This window comes from Pelodiscus sinensis, chromosome 1 (assembly GCF_049634645.1).
Source record: "Pelodiscus sinensis isolate JC-2024 chromosome 1, ASM4963464v1, whole genome shotgun sequence".
Classification (NCBI taxonomy): Eukaryota; Metazoa; Chordata; order Testudines; family Trionychidae; genus Pelodiscus; species Pelodiscus sinensis.
The window spans coordinates 76807841-76815607 of NC_134711.1; the positions used below are offsets into that span (position 1 = coordinate 76807841).

A 7767-nucleotide genomic window follows, 5' to 3' on the forward strand; every position below is an offset into this window, starting at 1 on the left:
CAGGGGAGAGAGAAAAAAGGGGGAAAGCTTTTTAAAAAGAAGGCTTGAAACTCAAGGACTGTGGATAATCTCCATGAGAAACAGTATCCCCTCTGTGGTGGGGGGGGTACAGTGGAAACTAGTGGTCTAAGGCAATAGGTAATTTGCCTGAGAACAGGAATTTTATCCAATATAAAGGTGTAAAAGATGAGGTTGCATCTTGTTCATTTTGGGTGTAAATTATACATGTTTGTTCTTACTCATGGTGTCTTATGCAACTGGAATCTGAGCATGGGCAACAGCAGTCCCTGTCTGCAGCCCCCAGCTTCATCCTCTGGCTGCCCCCCACCCCTGTGGTCCCTGCACAAGCTCTGGCCTTCAAACCCCATTCCCTGGTCTGGCGCTCCCTGTGGGCTGCTCCCAGCTCTTGTTCACTAGGTGATGGTGAGCAGTGTTCATGTGGTGTGGAGGACTCAGGAAGAGCAAGGGGTAACCACACAGCCAACATCCAGAGAGAAGTGGTGGTTTCCTCTTCAAAATGCTGCTTCTCTCTGGCCGTGCTCTGCCCCTCCTGAGTCCCCCGGCCTGCGTTCGTGTGGCTTGTCACCACCCGTGCCTCCCACTTGCTTGCCTGACGCCTCCCTCACTTCCCTGCTTCTGCCTAAGGTTCCTGTCTCTCTAATCTGGATGCCATTTTCTGATGTGGGAAAGTTAGCAACCCCTCGCAGTCCCCCTGCGGAGTGGCTGCTCCCCTGAAGAGTGGAGGGCTGGTGCTAGGCTGTACAGGGCAGCAGCATTCGTAGGGCCGGCCCAGCAGAGGTGACAAACCAAAGGGGGAAAACCATAGTGTCTGGTAGTAAGAACTTGGGGAGACTTGAGACTGGAAGGGTTGGTGGTGTCAGAAATGATTCCCTTTTCGCTCCTCTCTATCCATCTGCATAGTTAAGGAAGGAAAGATAGCATGTTTCCACTCGTACTAATGACCTAGGGTATGACTCTTTAAAAATTACTGTGGCTTCACCTTAAAAAGATTGGATGCATTATCACTCCTCTTTATCCTTCAAGTACTCCTTTCTCTACAACAGGCTGATATTATGTTAGGACCTGTTTACAGGGAAAGTTGCAAAGAACACTCACAGTTGTAAAATATTTTAATCCCTTTACTTTAACATGTGGGCTGCTATGCTCTGTTGACTGTCCATTGAAACCACAATGGAATGTGATGAGAGGCCCACTAGATAAAAAGGTAAAAATATGAGGCCATGAGGTGCCTGGTATCAATGATACATTTCACGGTGTTCTGTTTCAGCTTCAATGGCAAGTCAACAGAGAACTCCTAGACCACACACTTATATCACAATTGATGCATGTATCAATGAGTGCTTTGCTCCTAGTTAATCTTTTGCACATGCAGCAGCAATAAATGCTCACATACATTTGCACAACCATTGACTCACTTGGGCATGCATTTGCAGTACAAATTCATGCAGTGGTGGGTGCACATTTGCACTGCCACTTATTGCAATTGTATAAATTGATGCACAATTGCAGGTGCACAAGGCATAGGATGGCTTATTACAATTACATACACGCATCTGCAACAAATACATGCATGATGACAGGTGCACTTATACAACTACAACATATGTATGTTTAATCTTCCTTTGCATATGTTTTGAACCTGGGACCTCTGGTGCTACAAGCATGAGACTACATGAGCTAAAAGCTTTGGTGCTCTTAGTTAAGGCCATTCAAGTCAAACTCTCTGATGTTCTAGGTGCCATTCAACTGCACCAAGTAGGCATGTATAACACAAGCATAATCGCAGGTGAACTTGTGGGTGCACATTTAACACTTGTTTTGAAACATGCATTTTTTTACCTTTGGACTGCACCCTTCTTTTTCCCCCTAAATCTTGCCCTTGGTATTGAATTGACTGCAACCAGGATGTATCTATTTATTCTAATTCAGACCTCAATCAGCACTTGCATTTATAGATCAGGTTCACCAGAGCCCTGCAAATCCATGGATGTCTGCTTTATACCTGTGGCTCATTTTTGTGGATGCAGATACTAATTTTGTATCCATGCAGGACTCTAAGGTTCACCAAAACCAGGAGGCAGCAAATAATGGGAGAGGTACTGCATAAGAGACAGGAACACCAGCTCTTACAAACACGTATGTGAGAGGTCCTGCAAGATTCATGCTAGAGGAGAGAGGTAATGGGAGGAAAACTGAGCTATTCATTTCTGTTTCAGCTCTACCGTGTGAATTTATCAGTCTGAACATTCTTCACATAAAGCAGGTGTTCCATACTCTACATCTACATTTTCATCTGCAGGATCTGAATGGTCTCCAATAAAGTCAGCAGAGCCATCTCCTTCTCTGCTACCAGAATGCAAAAGCTAGCATCCTCCTGCATTTCTTAGGCATAGTCTTGCTGGCCTGTGTTCATCTTTTTTAGTGCCTGGGGAGTACTGGACAGAGATCTTTGCTGCACTGGGCTTTGGCTTTCTAGCATATCCTGTTTCCATGTGGGTTTTCTCATCCAATGCCAAATATGTATCCAGCTCCAGTTATAAACCAGACACCATCTTGCTCTGATTTTGCTTACTTATTTTCTGTTGTGGTGGGATCAACACCAGCTCCCCCACTCCAGGCATGCACTATGCAATATTCCAGATCACGTCTTCTGGGATGGAGAGGTTTAGCTTGTTAAGCACTTTCCTGTTGAGATGGTCCCAGCTAGAAAGTTTCTGCTGCTTTGAATTATCTAGGATATTTGTGCATTTCAAGATTTGTGAAAGTAAGCAGTCACCATTTCTGCAGCTAGCTTTCTGTTACTGAAGTTCTGAGTGATATTCTTGTGTCAAAATAGAGGGGTAGCTTCCCTTCAGCTATAGATGTAACCCATACACCTACTGGGTTAAAATCCCATAAGCATCCCTGGCAGTGAGCGAAGGAAGTCTATGTCAAGGAATTATGTCAAGCTAAATGGCAGCACGTAGACATCCCAAACAAACATCTTGGGTCGGATCCCACCACTGAGCAGAAGGGCTTTGATCTTCCCTGGAGACTGTGGTGTGTCCTAAACCGGCTTAGGACTGGTCAGTGCAGGTGCAGTTATCTACTGAATAAGTGGAATTTGTTACCATCTCCACTTTGTGATGTGGCACGACATTCAAAAGAAGAAGACCTACTGGGTGTGGTGTATTGTCCCATGTAGTGGCACTTAGACCCTGACAGGGCATGTCCACACTAGGAAATTATTTCAAAATAACTTAATTTGAAATCAAGTATCAGAGGGTAGCAGTGTTAGTCTGAATCTGCAAAAGTGACGAGGAGTCCTGTGGCGCCTTATAGACTATGCTCCGATAAATCTGTTGGTCTATAATGTGCCACAGGACTCCTCATCACTTAATTTGAAATAACTCTGAAAACAATAATTTCAAAATAGTGTGCCCGTAATACAGGAGAGCAACAAAATACATCAGAATTATTTTGAAATAGCGTGTCCAAATTGACTGGGGCCAGCATCGGATTTAAAGCCCCTGGAAGCAGGGGTAGATGACAATTTTGCGGGGCCCAGGGCAGCACAATTTCGCGGGGCCCCCTCTTTGACACGGCGCATGCGCGGGGCTTCTTGAAGCGCGGGGCCCGGGGTGACTGCCCCACTCTCCCTGCCCTATATCCGCCCCTGCCCGGAAGGACTCTGGGGAGGGCACCAGAAGGGCGAACACTTCGTGTGACTGCTTGGACCGACAAGCTGACATGTGCTTACAGAGGCTCCTCTTTATGGCCACGTCTCACACGCCACTCCTCTACTGCCTCCCCCTCAGAGACACTCATGGACACAGTGTGCTCTGACAGCACTGACAACATGGAGCTGGAGCATTTTGCAAAACACTACCAGGCTCACAGACCTCGTGTTGCATCTCATGGCACAGTTCGTCCACACGACCCACATACTGCTCCAGCAGGACAATAACCAGCCCAAATCAGAGGACTCTTCACTCAGGTCCTGGCACTCCTAGCACTACCCATCAATCCCCTGCACATTACTGAATGCCACTTCTGGTGGAGGGACACCAGTTCCGACAGGTGGGACTGCATTGTCCTGCAGTGATGGGACAATCAGCAGTGGCTGTAGAACTTCTGCATGCTGAAGACCACCTTCCTGGAGCTCTGCAAGTGGCTCACCCCTGCCCTCAGGTGACAGGACACCCAACTGTGATCAGCCATCCCCATGCAGAAGTGCATTGCCATTGCCCTGTGGAAATTCACCATGCCGGACAGCTACCACTCCATTGGGAACCAGTTTGGCATGGAGAAATCCACACTCGGGGCTGTGCTTTGTCAGGCAGCCAAGGCCATCAACAACATGCTGTTACAGAGGATCATCACTCTGGGTAACATCAACACCATCATGGGTAGCTTTGCCACCATGGGCTTCCCCAACTGTGGGGGGGGACATAGACAGCACTCATATCCCCATCATGGCCCCTGGCCATCGTGCCCTGGACTATATCAACAGGAAGGGGTATTTATCCATGGTACTGCAGACCCTCATGGATCACATGGGATGCTACACAGGCATCAATGTTGGCTGGTTGAGGAAGGCACATGACACCCATATCTTCCGGAAATCCCACCTTTTCAGGAAGATACATGGTAGCATTTTATTCCCTGACCACACCATCAGAGTCGGGGATGTGGACATACCAATCTGCATCCTGAGGGACATAACCTACCCTTGCTCCCCTTGCTTATGAAGCCCTACACAGGCAACCTGGACTCCACAAAGAGAACATCAACACCAGGCTCAGCAGGTGCTGCATGCGCGTGCAGTGTGTATTTGACCACTTAAAGGGAAGGTTCAGGATTCTCCTCACCTGCCTAGATCTTAGTGACCACAACATCCCTTTCTTGATGGCAGCCTGCTGTGTGCGCCAAACCTTTGTGGGAGCAAGGGGGAGACTTTCCTGCCAGGGTGGGGGACAGAGGGTGAAGAGCTAGTCAGGGCATATGAGCAGCCGGACACCATTCCCTTTTGGCAAGCACATCAAGAGGCTGTGTGCATCAGGGAGGCCTCGAGGGAGAGTTTAAGAACATAAGAATGGCCATACTGGGTCAGACCAAAGGTCCACCTAGCCCAGTATCTTGTCTGTTGACAGTGACCAAGGCCAGATTCCCCAGAGGGAGTGAGCACAACAGGTGATCATCACGTGATCCCTCTCCTGTCACCCATTTCCAGACAAACAGAGGTTAGGGACACCATTCCTATCCATCCTAGTTAATAGCCATTGATGGACCTAACCTCCATGAATCTATACAGCTCTTTTTTGAACCATGTAAATATCCTAGTCTTCACAACATCGTCTGGCAAGGAGTTCCACAGGTTGACTGTGCGTGGTGTGAAGAAAAACTTCCTTTTGTTTGTTTTAAACCCACTACCTATTAATTTCATTTGGTGACCTCTAGTTCTTGTATTGTGGTTTCAGACCTTATATATATTAGTTTCAGATAACGCCAGCTCTGAGACTCTCCCCCGGGCCTCTCCACAAGTGGCCTCTGCATTCCCCCGTGTACCATTCCTCCCCAACCTTATCCCTCCCCTGCAGAGCGAATAAAGAAGCCTTTTTTTTAACAAGTGTATTTTTGTGGGGGGATATACAATAGGGGAGAGACTGGGGAAAAGAACCTGGAATAGGACAGAAGGGAAGCTCAAGGCTGGGACTAGAACCTGCCTCTGGGTAGTTGGCAGGCCTCAGTTGCCCTGGAGAGCCCTCTGCCCCATGTCCTGGGGCCCTGGGAGCCCCTAGGAGCCTAGGAAGGGAAGCCACATGGAGAAGGGCGAGGGTGAGGGCAGGGAGGAGGCTGGTGGCCCACTCCATGCACGAGGCCATGTGCTCCATCACCAAGGTGTGGGAGAAGCACATGGCCTCATGCTTGCATGCCAGCTGGTCCCATGTGTACCTCCACTGCCTCCAGTCAGCGGCCTACTCCTAGCATTCCTCATCAAGCTCATGGACAAGGGACTGCAGGCAGGCAGGCATCTACTCCTGCATCAGGTCTTTCCAGGTTCTCGTCCTCCGTCAGTTCCCACTCAGTTGGGAAGATGGCGTGGGAGGTGGGGCTGTGCCAAGCTCCCAGCAAGCCCAGCTATGAAGAAAAGTTGCAAGGGCAGTCATCCCAAGAGACACTGTATATGAAGTGTAGCCCTAATCTCTGAGCCAACATCCTATGTCTCAGTTCAGACGAAGAATGTAAGCGGCTAGTTGAGTAATCGATTACTCGCATTCCTCCCTCCCCTTGCTGCCTCTGTATCAGAGATAACAAGGTGGGGAAGCAGGAGCTGGTGCTGGGGGGAGCTGGCTTAAAAGCTGGTTCCCCCGAGCACCATCTCCGCAGTGCTGCCTGCTCTCTCCACTGTGCTACTGCCTAGAGGCAGCAGTACAGGGGAGGGCCAGGAGGGGCTCAGGCTTATCGTGAGCAGAGGCCGCTCCACATCTCACAGGCTTCTCATCCACTGTCTGCAGGGCAGTTCCAGTGGGGAGCTGGGACCCACTGCAGAAAGGGGCTGCTGCCAGAGCAGCCTCTGTCTGAGACCAGTCCCAGCTGCCACAGACAGAGACTGCTTTTATGGATGGGGCTGCTGGACCCAGTGCAAGCCGGGACTGAGAGAGACTGGCTCGCGCTGGGTCTAGGACCGCTGCGGCTCTGCATTTTAAATGTAGTAAGAGCTCCCTAGCTATTACTACATTTAAAATGCAACCACAGCAGGGGTAGCTCCTGACAGAGCCCCTTACTTTATCAACTAAACGTGTAGTCGATACTAATTGTGGTTTAGTACAAAGCTAAAGGGACCACATCCATTGCTAATACGCACAATTCTGTCTGATATGGCTTTTTGCTACAGAGTTTCTGTCCCTGTTCATCACACATGTGGCATGCCCTGCCCAACTTCACTGGAGCGGCCTCCCCCCACCCCCCCATGGTGCTGTGCAGTGAGCCCAGCCAGAGAAGCCCCCTGCCTGCAACGTGGTACAGTGGGCTCTGTCAAGCTTGGCCGGAGCAGCCTCTGGGGCCTGCCATGGGGTGACATGGTGGGCTGGTTAACCAGTTAAATATATAGTTTTATCAGTTAACATTTTAAATGGGATTTTACATCCTTATTTCAGAAAATACTACCACAAAGGTCCTGGATTTCGATCTCTTTCCTAGCAGCCTACAGTTGGCCTCATGTGCAAACTTGCTGAGGGTGCAATCCATCTCCTCAGCCAGGTCATTAATAAAGATGTTGAACAAAACTGGTCCTAGAACCGATCCTTGGGGCATTCTGCTAGAAACCAACCACCAACCTGACATCGACCTGTTGGACCCAACAGTCTAGCCAGCTTTCTATTCATCTTATAGTCCATTTATCCAATCCATACTCCCTTAACTTGCTGGCAAGAATATTGTGGGAGACCGTATCACAAGCTTTTTTAAAGACTAGGTATATCACATCTATTGCCCTGCCCATGTCCACAGAGTTATCTTGTCATAGAAGGCAATCAGGTTCATCAGGCATGACTTGCCCTTCGTGAATCCAGGATGACTATTCCTGATCACTTTCCCCTCTTCCAAGTGCTTCAAAATGGATTCCTTAAGGATCCCCTCCATGATTGATTTTTCTGGGGACTGAGGTAAGGCTGACTGGTCTGTAGTTCACTGGATTGTCCTTCTTCCCTTTTTTTAAAGATGGGCACTACATTTGCTTTTTTCCAGTCATCCAGGATCTCTTCC

General features: G+C 48.8%; 1 pseudogene; it reads right to left on the bottom strand.

Annotated features, from left to right (window-relative positions):
- Window positions 1–2239: 2239 nt before the first annotated feature.
- LOC142827904 (sperm flagellar protein 1 pseudogene) lies at window positions 2240–4649 on the bottom strand (annotated as a pseudogene).
- Between the last annotated feature and the right edge of the window lie 3118 nt (window positions 4650–7767).